A 13,565-nucleotide genomic window follows, 5' to 3' on the forward strand; every position below is an offset into this window, starting at 1 on the left:
GGCATTTTTACAAAAAAACCCTCTCGTTTTTCCTGACCAAACCCGCGCTCCTCGTTCTCCTCCTCCGACAGAAGCAGCAGTTGCGCTGCTCTCCTCCGCCACTGCTTCGCTGCTCCCCGCCGCCGCAGCTGCCCTTCTCCCCTGCTCTCCCGCCGCCGCAGCTCCCCTGCTTCCCCGCTCTCCCGCCGCAGCCGCCTCCTGCTCCGCCGCCGCATCTACCGCTCGCCTGCCTCCCCAAGCTCCCCCTTTCTCAAAAAAAATCCTTGATTTGGATCCCATGTTAGTCCAACCCACAGCTCTGCTTCGGCTACGTCGGAACCGCCATCGGAGAGCCCACAGGCGCCGGATCCGGACCACCAACAACAACCTAAAGGCCGACGAGCAGCCGGGTGTCGTCCTCGCCGTCGACAACGACAGTGCCGCCGACACCGCGAAGCGAGGGCGAGATCCTCCAGTCGGCCAACGTCAAGAGCTTGCGGGCCTCCTCGCCGCCCCTGCCTCGTCGCGGGCTCGCCACACCGCAGCTCTTCTTGTCCATTTCTATCTGGCTTGACTGGTTGCGGCGCGGGAGAAGGCCGAGGCCGCGCTCGCCGCGGGGGACGCCGTGCGGGCGGAGGCCCTCTTCACCGAGGTCCGTTCGTGCTTGCTCTGGTTCGTCTCTCCCCAAAACGCCATGGACAAAACTGCAGCTCTCTGACTTGTTTGTGCTGCAGAGCATCGCCATGGACTGCATCTTGTACTGACAGAGAATGTGTTTGGCCGCCAAGTACTCCATCTTGTACTGACAGAGAATGTGTTGTAAAGGTGGGCTGCATCTGGCCTACGGAGGCAGGTCTGCTCCTCCTTGCTGAATTTTCCTGGAGAACTAGCTAGCCTTTGAGTTCTGACAGTGTAAATGGGTTTACTCTGATGAGTGATGGTTTGGTCGCAATTGTGCAGGTGTAAGGCGCCCTCGCAGATGCCGAGGAAGCGATAAGGATAGCTCTCAAATTTCCTCAGGTAAATTGAACTCTCTGTCTTGTTCATGATATTAAATCCTTAGCTAGCTGTGGCGTATTGTTACGAATTGGATGGTTTAGTGTCGCCATTTTCTGTCACAAACCTATGCAAATAAGCTTTGCGTTAACTGAAGAAAGCCAGGATGGGTACCTAGTGCAGTGAAGTGAACTGAAAAAAACCATTCGGTATGCTTGACCATGAGCGATGAGTCCATGACTGGTTAGGGGTTCAAGGTTGCAGCTCGTTGTAGAGACAGACATCAACTGATCTCTGTAGAGACAGACACCAGTTGTTGTTAGATTTTCAAGATGGATTGCATCATCAGTTGTAGAGACAGACATCAACTTCTAGACCTGTAGAGACAGACATTGCAGCTCATATATGCCACACTAAACTTCTAGATATATGCTTGACCAAAAGGACTCACTAGTATATGCCACACTAAACTCCAACAGTATACTCCATGTGTACAGTGTACTACAGGTTTAGCATACAAAAACAAAACTGCATTCTACAGACTTCAGTAGGTTTCTTTCTACCTAGCTTAATTAACCTTTCAGTTAGTATACAGCTGATCAATTTGCTCCTCTTCACTATACCCACCAGGTAATTAATCAGTAGACTACAGTTGCTAAGAAATTAAACTACCCAAGGTTGTATATATTTAGATCATGAAGGGGAGATGTATAAGGCTGTACTTATATACTGATAGCTAATTAAAAAGCTGGGAAATATATACTGATAGCTAATTAGCCACTGTCCTTTTATTTGTTCCATGCTAAATGGACCTCTTATTTCAAAACTTTAGAACATGTTGAGTCTTCAGTTAACTCCATACAAGGGACTCTTGCTTTTTTTACTAAAGCTAGATTGCAATTGCAGTAGAAGATAATCTCATACCATATCATCTACTGATGATATGGGATTAGCAAAGGCCTTGCTTGCCTCATTAGTTGTTGTAGTTGTGAAACAAAAAATTCAGTCCACTAACCCAAATTAATTCAAATAACTAGAATTAATCCAAATCAATTCAAATAAATCCAAATAACCCAGATAATTCAATTAATCCAAATAACCGAGATAATTCCAATAAATTCCAACAAGGAGTTGATATACAAGGATTAGACAAGGCATACACAAGGGCATGACATAAGGGCATCTTTGTCCCCTCTTGACACAAGATTACACAAGACATATACAAGGAGCACCTGACTACATGACATAACGGCCTCTTTGCCCCCTCTTGACTACATTCTTTCTCTGGCCACTTCTTCCCTTCCCTTCCCTTTACTTTTCTTTCTTTTCCCTTCTTTAGCCAATTCTTTCCTTTTATTTTCTTTTCCTATTGCAATTTCCATTTCTTCTATAATGGCCCTAGTATCAACAACTACCCGACTGTCGCAATATACACTGATGATTTCCCTGCCAGCATTCTGAATGCGATCCTTGTGCAAGTGGTGCAACTTATATTGATTTCCTCCTTTGTCTTTCATAACTTCAAACATAACTGCTTCTAATGTGATAAAGCTTCTGTGCAACTTGTCGGGATCGTAGTTCTCGAATTCCTCCTCCACACCCTGTACCAGTTCTTGGATGTTTGTAGGTGACCTGCAGTCGGTTAGAGACTGGAGAGAGGTATGGAAGCAGAGGTCCAAACAATTTAACTCAGGGCTATTTGGGGGCTGTTGTAGCAATCGGATGTCAAGATCAGTTTGTTCCACAGCTTCTCGAAAAGCTACATCATTGGGAAGGACATGGGGCTTTGCATTATCCTGTTGGATGAATATTGTTTCTCCCTCGTCATCGTCAGGCCACTTATCCTGAACTGCCGGGATAACCTTATTGATTAGATAATCTTTGCACACAGGCCTAGTTACTTTCACCGATGTCAACACTTTTGTTCCCTTTGTTCTGTTATGACTTGTCCGCTTCGCCTCAGTCTCTTCAACGAATGCCCAAATGCCAATCTTCCCATCGAATGTTAGCTCCCCCTCATTGTTATATCAAGGCCTGGCAACAGCTGTTAGGAACATCACCTTCCCAGTGATGTGAGTGTTTGACACGGTGCGCTTCGGCTCAGGTTCTCCTGGAAGTACATAGTAACTATTCTTCACTCTCGTCATGTCAAACCACTTCTCATCGATGTGAACCATATTCGTCATTGGTTTAAACATAGCCCGAGAAGTTGAGATTGAATTGTCATCGAACATGGACATACAAAATTTCAATCTCGCAAGCTTGTTCTCTAGCTTGAGGTGAGGCTTCACGGTGCTTGTGATGTGGTTGAGCTCATTCAACTGGAACCTCTTATGTAGGGTCGATCAGGCCACACCTAGAGACCGTGCCAGAGATCGAATTGTCCTTCTTTTATTTAGTGGGATTGTTGAGGTCCACTCTAGATCCAGCTCCTTTCTCTTTCAGCCAGATCTTCCTGGCTTCTTGCTTGAGACATCTACTTCTTTGCCATCGGCAATTTGCTTTTTGGCCTTTTCCTAGATTCTTTCAACAGATCGTACACTTATGTCCAACGGGTTTGAGACTAGCATCTTGTCGTCTGGTTGAACAGACCCATCTCTGAGCTTGATTACCAGCAAAGCGAAGTAAACACCATGCCTCTCCTTATCTGACAATTCTCTTCTCTTCTCTTGAAGTATCCAATTCATAACTTCATCTTCTTCCTCTTGAGCTTCGTCCTCTTTCCCTTCATCTTCTGGAGGCATCCAATTCATAGCTTCATCGTCTTCCTCTTGAGGCATCAAGTTCAAATCCATAGTTCCATTCTCTGCCACTTGAGGTTCCTCCTGTTCAGGGATCCAATTCAAATTAATACCTTCATCGTCTTCCTCTTGAGGCATCAAGTTCAAATCCATAGTTTCATGTTCTTCCTTTTGAGGCATCAAGTTCAAATCCATAGTTATGTTTCCTGCCATCAATGACAAAAGATGAGCACACCATGGTACCATAACAAGAATATACACACACAAAATGAGTATGCAAGTCAAACAAGAAATGCATTTGCACTAGTCAAACAAGAATACACACACAAAGTTATTACTGGAGCCACCATACAAACCATACACATGTCCAGATTAAACAAAAAGTATCATGTTCAAGCCAAATTTTGAAGATTGCAAATGACCATGACCATGTCAGCAGCAATTTTGAAAGCAAAATTCAGTAAACAAAATTATGTTAGTCCTGTCATTTAAATTCCAATAATTTTAATAAATCAAATAATTTTGAGTTGAATATACAATGCATCTAATGTACTGTATGTGTGTGTGCTGTCTAGATGCCAGCCAAAATGACAAGATGTTAAAAAGTCCTCATGACATTAACAAAATATAGGTAGCATTCAGAAAAAATATTCACTCGTTTTAAAACTGTTCATGGTTTTGAAATGTTCCTAATATGTAAACAATTCTTGGCCGTGCCTCTGGAGGATCTGAATTTTAACTGAGCCTGGCATACAGCTTGTGATACAGCAGTCTGAGATAATTTTGTGTCCACTATGTTTGTAAGTTAATGAGCTTTATCTTTTGCTCACTGCCTGATGCTTCTTTTTTCCTGCATTTCGATAGCTCAAAAATCTCTCTGCAATGGAGGTGAATATTGCCACGGTAGCCAAACAAGAAATGCTGCCATGGCAGCCAAACACTTTGCTCTAACCATAACCATAAGCCATTTTTTGTAGCAGTGCCACATGATCAGCAGTACACAAACTTTCATTAATAAAATTTCAAAAACCTAACAATGGAGTTTGTGACCTGCATTAGATTATTAGACATCTTTCATGTGTCATGTTTTGGACAGTTCTATTAGAGTTTTGCTTTGGTTCACGCTATTCAACTTACATTCCTTTTTTTAAAGAAAAGCTTACATTCGTTGATATAGCTTGATAAGCCAGCTTCATAAAATAGATCTAACATTCAGACATGTCGAGGAAAATTCTACTAGCACTTGATGAAATGGCATAGTAAATGGCAGTTAAGCATGTACTCCAAATATTCAGGACAGATCATTCATTCAGATTTAACAAGAAGCTAGTTAGAGTACTCCAAAATGTATGTGAAATATGTAGCCAGTCTGCACTTGCACAAGTAGCCAGTCTGCACTTGCAAATAATAGGCTTACTCTGCTCTAACAAGTAAGCAAATAACTCCTTGGAGAAGTCAGCAAGAAGATTTCAGGTTCTGAAACTGAAACAGAGCACTACACAAGTAGCCAGTCTGCACTTGCAAATTCACAATTTCATTTGGATCGAGCGGCCGATTCCCACATGGTGAACCAGCTGATGTAGCACTTGCAAACCCACAATAAAAATGATGTCTAGCGGCTGATCCACACAAGCATAATTCAGTAGCGCCCACATTGACTTATAACCTGAAATCTTCAAGCTACTTTCATTTTGTTCTTTGTTCTTCAGTTAACATTGGAGAGTACAGTATTCAGTTAACAATGTTCTTTGTGACAAACAGGAACGGAGGAGCACAAGGAGCAGAGGAGCAACTCCTTACAGTACCTTCTTCTTCTTGACGAACAGGAGCTGTGGCGGCAGCTGGGCAGACAAGCAGTAGCAGTATGGGAAGAGGAGCTCCACCGGCGGGGGAGAAGCATCAGCAGTATGGGCAGAGGAGCTCCACCGACGGGCGCGCGGGCAGGGAAGAAGGAGCAACATGGGCTCGTGCGGGAGATTGAGGAGGACGAGCTGGAGATCAAGGAGGAAGCGCGCAAACTCCTGGTCCACCGGATCGTGGAGGCAGTTTCCGGCGAAGCCCGTAGGGGATCACGGCCAGGAGGGATTGTGGCGGCGCACGCGCGGAGCTCAAGGAGTACGCGCTGGAGCTTGAGGAGGATGCACCGAAGCTCGAGGAGTATGTGCGTGAGCTCGAGGAGGACGTGTCGAGAGGTTCCGGCGACGCCCGTAGGTAATTGCGGTGGCACAGGTCTGGGCGATGATGGCGGAGCAGTACCTGGCGACGAAGGCGGCGGAGCAGGTACTTGGCAAAGGTGGCGGAGCACTTCCTGGTGGGCAGCGAATCGCGCAGCTGGGCGACGCCGGCCGCTGGCGACGGCGGAGGAGGAAGACGGGGGCGGGGACTTGTTTGATACGGTTTTTAAACCACGAGGGTGTTTCTGTAAAATTGCAAATGAACTGTGCTCGCGACATATTTTTCGGGACGGAGGGAGTATAAACTAAACTAGTGATAAAACAAGAAACTAAAAGATTCAATTGCAAGATCTGAAGATATACCTTCAAGCACTCACCTTCCTGGCAACGGCGCTAGAAAACAGTGTGATGTCTACTACGCAACCTTCTTCTTGAAGATGTTGTTGGGCCTCCAAGTGCAGAGTTTTGTAGGACAATACCAAATTTCCCTCAAGTGGATGACCTAAGGTTTATCAATCCGTGGGAGGTGTAGGATGAAGATGGTCTCTCTCAAATAACACATCAACCAAAACCCTAATGTCACCTAGATACTCCAATGTCACAACAAATATCCGCGGGTATGATTATACGATATGCATAACACAATCTCAGATTTATCTATTCAAACCAACACAAAGAACTTCATAGAGTGCCCCAAAGTTTCTACTGGAGTGTCAAGATGAAAGCGTGTGCCAACCCCTATGCATAGACTCCCAAGGTCACGGAACCTGCAAGTTGATCACCAAGACATACATCAACTGGATCAATAGAATACCCAATTGTCACCACGGGTATCCCACGCAAGACATACATCAAGTGTTCTCAAATCCTTAAAGACTCAATCTGATAAGATAACTTCAAAGGGAAAACTCAATCCATTACAAGAAGGTAGAGGGTGTCGCAGGAAAACCACGGCCACCTATGGGACCAGGACGACGCCTTGCTGTTTTGGTGGGGGGAGTCATGTTGCACAAAGATTATACCAACTCAAGGCAGCATGGCAGAGATCGCGCGGGCAGTTTTTACCCAGGTTCAGGCCGCCGTGAGGTGTAAAACCCTACTCCTGCTTTGGTGGATTGATGGTGGAAAGGTGGAGGTGGTGGTGCATAGTACACTTGCCCGACAGGGGTTGCTTCGAGGTGGCAGGGACTACGCACGTATTGGGGGTGCGAGTGGCCTAGCTGTCCAAACTCGCGAACCGAACCCTTTCTACGGTTGCCATGGGCCTCCTTTTATAGATCAAGGGGTCACCATAGTGGCAAACTAGTCATTAGACATTGATACGATAGTGGCAAATAGTGCTATCATACCTAACTCTGCAGGCTGACAATGCGCATTTAATGGACCACTTAGTGTCACGTCATTGGTTGCCCGACAAGGCTTGCCGAGCTATCTTGCCAGCCCCACGCATACTTGCTTGACACATCACTGGACGGGTGTCATCTGTGGGTTTCCTTGGTAGGAAGTGGCCGCCATGTGGCGAATAGTTGCCACTTAATCATCCTGCGGCTTGACACCACATTGAGCATCAATGTGGATCGATGTGAAGTACCGGTGAAATAATCTGGTCTCCGTGAGCCCCGGCAGGCCCTACCAGGACGCCTTGGCTGTCTCCTTCCAGAGGCGGCCTTGCCCCTTGCCGGGCTCGCCTGCCCGGTAAGGGAGGCTTTTCCCTTGGTGATATCTGGCTTCTCTGTCTTGGCCTTGAATCCTTCTGATCTTCATGTTGGTTCTTCGAGTCTCTTGGTATCTTGTTCGTCCGCTCTGGTGCTTCAATCTTATCCGTGCATGAGTCAGGGTAAAATATGTACCCCTGTATATTTCCCCCACATAAGCCCCCAGGCCTGAGCCATATGTGTCACTGGGCACGTTGGGTTAAACCCCAAACCGTGTGCGGACACGTGGCAGGAGAGGGCTGTGCGTGCCGTCTCACCATGACGACCGCTCAATGCAACGTCCACTTCACGTAATTACTATGTGTTGTGGGATCGTGGGACTTTAGCAGTTACGGTAAAACGATAACTTTCTGAAGTGTCGCGCTCCTATTCTGCGTCCCCCCTTTAAGAGCAGGAAAAGAAGAGCGGTGTGGTTCATCTTTTCTCTGCTCCACACCCCAACTTCTTCCTCTGCAAGCCAAGCAACAATTTCCCTTCTCTCCCTTCCGCTGCAGTTCTCCCCGCCACCATCGCTGCAATGGAGAAGAAACCCATGGATAAGAAGAAGCAGACGGCCGCGACGAAGGAAGCCGCCGCCGAGGGGAGCAAAAGAGGGGCGGAGTTGAGAAAGAGGCCGAGCGAAGACGTCGTCTTCATCCTGTCAAATCTGAGCGGCCCAGTCCTCCTGGCGAGATATGGATATCTGTTAGGGAGGCCTGTCGAAAAAGGGCACGGGACGCCGACGATGATCATGGCGGGGAAGGAGGTACCGCAGGATTCTTACCATTTCTTCTGTGCCTATTTCATCTGCGGTCTTTGCCCTCCTTTCTTTGGATTCTTTGAGGCAATCATGAACACCTATGGGTTCCACCTTCTTGATTTTACGCCAAATGCAATGGCGACCATGGCTACTTTTGCTCATCTGTGTGAGAACTTTGTCGGAGTCAAGCCCAATGTGGATTTCTGGCATAACTTTGTCCCGCGGGTGGAGAGCAAAGCCTATCACTCTGGGGTAATTAGTTGGATGCCACCCGTGGCGAGAAAGCTATGGAATTACCTCCCTGGGTATCAGCGGGAAAGGTGGGATGAGTGGAGGGGCGATTGGTGTTGGATCAAGGACAAGGAGGCCCTTGATTTCTATTAAGCCCGAAAGGAAATTGTTGAGCGCGGCAGGGATTAGAGCGCCAAGGGCCTCGCTGAAGATAGGCTACACCCGGCAATCAACAGGATCACCCATTTGAGGGCTGTCGGGCTAACCATCGAGCATGTGGGGGCGGATTTTCTCCTCCGCCGAATCTCGCCGTTGCAGGAAAGGGACAGACCTGCATGGCCGTATGGTGACGCGACAGACATGATGAGGTTTCTCCCTGGGTTGGCCAACAACCTGTTGGTTTATGGCCACGCCTGGTTGTGTGACCAACTGTTTGGCCGCTTTGACATGTTCAAGCTCCCGGCAACTGTCATCCCCCTGAACGTCAATTCTTCCTGGGACCGGATACTGTCGTGGATGCCAGATTGCAATGCCGAAGGGGTGACAAGCACTTGGCAGTTACCCACTCTGGATAAAGAGCTCGAGTGGTCGAGCACCCTGGTGGAGGTGGCCACCAGGGTTGAAACTAGGATGTATAAGCCCACCTCTTCTGCAGAGGTGGCACATATCCTGAGGAAGGTCGAGGAGATGGCGAAGGCCGGGAAGAGCAAGGGGAAAACTGGGGATGGGAGTTCCTCCCAAGGCAGTGGCAAGCCGCAAGCCGCGGAAGGACCTATCAGGGAAGAGTTTGCCGGAGGTAAATTTGCCAGGCTAGATGCACTAGTCACGGTAGCAAAGGAGCTTCAGAAGGAGGAGCGGGTTGGCGAGGTGGCGGAGCCAGAGGAGTGGCTTGCGGCCGGGCCGCAAGCCCCCGAGCCGGACCTTGTGCAGCGTACCCGCAAGTGCGCCGCTGCCGGTCCAGCTGCCAGGAAGGTGAAGAAGACGACCGCGAAGGACTCCAAGGCTGAGGTGGCATGTCGCTAATCTCCTCGCCTTGCCAAGATCAGGACCCCTTCCGCCCGGCGGGTGGTGACTGAGGACAACCCTGACGCCAGCACGAGCTCGAGTGCTTTGCAGGACTCGTCTTTGTCGGACCCTCCGGCTCCACGGAGGGCGTCGCTGCTACTGAAGAGCTCTGCTCCTGCGCTTGCAAAGAGGAGAAGGGAGCCTTTGCCTCCCATGTAGTTCGACTTGGAGTCCATGCTCATCGCGGAAGAGTAAGGAAGATTTTCCTTTGTGAACAACTTATGCATATCTTGGTATTTCTACTGACCTCTTGTGTTTGTTGTCATCGGCAGGAGGGTGCGGGAGGAGTCCCTCATCCATCGCTCCTGGAGGAAGCTCTGGCGCCTTGGGTCATCGAAGGGAATAGAGAGTTCGACCTTGGTGGGGAGCGAGGTAGGGGATCCTGTGTCGAGGCCCCAGTCCAGCCCTCGGCCCAGGAGCGAGGACTTGGTTCCACCAGCCGGAGACAATGGAGGTAGCCCTCCTACCTCTCCAGGCGGTGGAGGCAAGACAGTGCAGGGCGAGCCCCTCCCCGAGGGGCACACTTCCGCCGCCGCTCGTGCTGGAGATATCCCCGTGGAACCATGGTGGACAAGGCCGTACTGGATGCTGTCGGGATCGTCACGGTAGAGGACGGAGCTCGAGGCCCGACAACAACTGTTGTCAGGGAGACTGAGGCGCCTGCCCGGCAGACTTCTCTAGGTATTATACTTGCTCTTTCTTTGCTTGTTCCTTCTTTTGTTGTCGGGGAGACTGAGGCGCCTGCCCGACAGACTTCTCCAGATATTATACTTGCTCTTTCTTCGGTTCTTCCTTCTTTTATCTTCTCTTTTTTGTAACTTTTGCTTCCTCGTTGTCTTCTGTCTCCCTCTTTCTGCAGACCGCCAAGCCGCAGAGCTAGAGCCGTTGGAGGTGGCGGTCGACATAGGCAAAGCTACAATGGAGGAGGCCATGGAAATCACTGCTGCGGAGGGGTAGGATCTGGTTGCCGGGGACGTGCAGAGGTCCCTGATGGTGATGGAGCGCCCTTCGGAGGTCGTCCTGACAGAGGGAGTGGCCGTAGAGGTGAATATTCCTCTCCGGACCATGGGCCCACTCCCTGCCACTGGTCCCGTCATCAAGATCCTGTCGTCCTCCTCCAGCACGCTGGCCATGGTGCTGTCGCCACCCGGAGCTGGAGCCCCCGGCCCGTCCTTGGCGACGGACGCCGAGCTTGCTGAAGAGCTTCAACGCATCCTGGCTCCACTTAATCAAGAGGCCGAGGAGGTTAATGAGTTGATCGCCATTGCCATGGACTTGTCCTTTATGGAATCCATGGCAGTAGGCGTCAAGGAGATGCAGGCCTGGCACAATCAAAAGTGGTTGGAGCTCAAGGAGCGGCGTGAATCTATCAACAAGACGGGACACAAGCTGAAGGACAAGGGCTTGGAGCTGCGTGAGTGGCATGACAAGCACTTCAAGGTGCTCTTGAGGCAGCAAGAGACGCTCCAAGTGACGTGGAAGGATGTCATGGACCGCGAGGTGTGTCTGGCGGACCATAAGGCTTCCCTGGATGCCAGAGAACGAGAGATTTCTCTTCGGAAGGAGAAGCTTGCAGCCACTCTTTGTGCCAAGGATGATGAATTGGAGGCTCTCGTCTGCCAACGCACCAAGGATTTGGAGGACAAGCAGGAGGCGGCTTTGAATGTTGTTGCCATTGATTCTGCTGCTGGACTAAAAAAGGTTGCTGATGACCTGGCTGCTAGGTCCGCTGCCAAGACTGATCTTGACCGACAGGTGTCTGAGCGGGAGGAAGATCTCGCCAAGAGCGCCAGGGAGTTGGATACCCTCAAGGAGGAGATACAGAGGGCGGCATTGGAGAGCTCGACAGACTCACTTGAGTTCCGCCAACAGTTGCTGACCAGGGATTTGGACAATGCCAATCGTCTCCCGTAGGAGGCTGGGGACAAGCTGAAGAACCAGGTCGACCTGAGAACCCTCTGGATCAAGAGCTAGATCGACATAGCTGAACGCCTGGGCACTTGGGCTGCGGCGATGGGCATGGACGGCCCAGTTTTCACGCTCAACCATCATGAGGTTGCAAGTGCCAAACTGGGGGTCTTCTTCAACGAGTTGATCGAGAAGCTAGGGGCACACAAAGTGGGGAGGGTTCAGCACTTCACGACTGAGTCCCGGAAGCTGGCTCGCGACGCACTCTTCATGGTCCTGAGCAATATCGCCTGCCGCCACCCAGATCTCGACCTCGACGATGGATTCAAGAAGCCCCCGGCAGGCGCCGACATTGCAGCCACCAAGGAGAAGGCTGCATCACAGGCCGACAAGGTCCTCCGGGTCTGAATCTCTCTGCCTAGCCACCAAGCAAAGTATTGGGCCTCCGATGTCCTGTAATGAAAACATGTCGCATATTTTGTGTTTAGTCATCCTATCTCTAATTTTTTGTGTGAAACTGATATTCTGGGTCGAATCTTAGTTGCGCGTTTATCCCTTTGTTCCCCACATGCTTGTGTTCTTATGATCTGTTTCAATGTATGTTTTGCATGCCTGCTAGTATCATATTGCTGCGATTGTCGTAAGGGTCCGGCCCTTAACAGCCATCTTGGCATGGATGCGTCCCGACAGGTTTTTCCTAGGTAGTTCTCGGTGCAGCCTCTCGTCCTGAGAGCAAGGCTTTGTGCATGATGATGGAGCAACCAAAGAAGCTAACCAAGGTTCCATCACATGAGGATTTACACAATACAAACACTCACTAGAGTTAAGGGATAAACGATTGCAAATAATTCTAAAGCATCAACCAAGATATGATAATATGAAATTAGCTTTTTGTTTTGGGCTTCCTTCTATTCTGCAGGGCCGTGCATGCTGAACATGCTTGCAGCGCCCAGCAGAGCAGGAGCCAATCAGGTGGTTTCTTTTCCCCCAGCAGGGGTCAATATCCATTTCGCTTGGTTGGCGGACACCGGGGCTTAGTTTCGAGCTTCTCTGGTCCCCCTCCCTTTTTTATCTTCTCCTTTCGGGCTAGTACAGCGACCGCTAGTCCGTGGATCACGCCGACGTAGGCAGCTTCACCGAAATACGCTTGTCGGGGCGTCAATCGATGGACTAGTACCAGCGTATCGCTCAGGATTGCCCTAAGCAGGGCGAATACTGGACCGAGCATTGCACGGTAGTTTTCGACGCTGATGTTGCCGAGGCTGAAGCAATTCGACTGCTAATGAAGGAAAGAGATGGGGGGGGGGGGAGGAAGCTCACGCCCGCAAGTTCTGTGTTCTCTCTCTGAGCGGCACCTGAATGGTGGATGCACCATATAGGCCGCTGAGACGGGTCTCCTGCCTCCAGTGGGGATCATCGCCGTGATTGTGAATGCGACCAGAGTGAGGCATGGAGGCCAGCAATATGGTGCGGGGACAGCCCCACTCTACTCAGAGGCACCATAGTCGATGGCGTCGCCAAGGACGCGGGCGGTCATGACGGAGACGCGCTTCTTGTGTCTTCTAGTTCGCGCAAGCACTCCCCCTACCTGGCGCGCCAAAGATGTCACGGGAAAACCATGGCCACGTATGGGACCAGGGAAGCCCCTTGCTGGTTCGGCAGGGGGGAGTCGCGTTGCACAAAGAGCAAACCAACGCAAGGCAGCATGGCAGAGATCGTGCAGGCAGTTTTTACCCAGGTTCGAGCCGCCATGAGGCGTAAAGCCCTACTCCTGCATTGGTGGATTGATGGTTGAATGGTGGAGGTGGTGGTGCATAGTACACTTGCCCGACAGGGGTTGCTTCGGGGCGGCAGCGACTACGCTTGTACGGGGGCTGCAAGTGGCCTAGCTGTCCAAACTCATGAACCAAACCCTTTATACGGTTGCCATGGGCCTCCTTTTATAGATCAAGGGGTCACCATAGTGGCAAACTAGTCATTAGACATTGATATGATAGCAAATAGTGCCATTATACCT

General features: G+C 49.9%; 1 long non-coding RNA gene across 1 annotated transcript; it reads left to right on the top strand.

The window, feature by feature from the left end:
* The first annotated feature begins 460 nt into the window (after positions 1-460).
* LOC123133973 (uncharacterized) lies at positions 461-5,574 on the top strand. The gene is made up of 4 exons (XR_006465451.1): positions 461-631; positions 714-832; positions 940-999; positions 5,478-5,574. It is a non-coding gene; the product is annotated as an uncharacterized lncRNA (long non-coding RNA).
* Positions 5,575-13,565: the final 7,991 nt, after the last annotated feature.

This window comes from Triticum aestivum, chromosome 6B (genome assembly GCF_018294505.1).
Source record: "Triticum aestivum cultivar Chinese Spring chromosome 6B, IWGSC CS RefSeq v2.1, whole genome shotgun sequence".
Lineage (NCBI taxonomy): Eukaryota > Viridiplantae > Streptophyta > Magnoliopsida > Poales > Poaceae > Triticum > Triticum aestivum.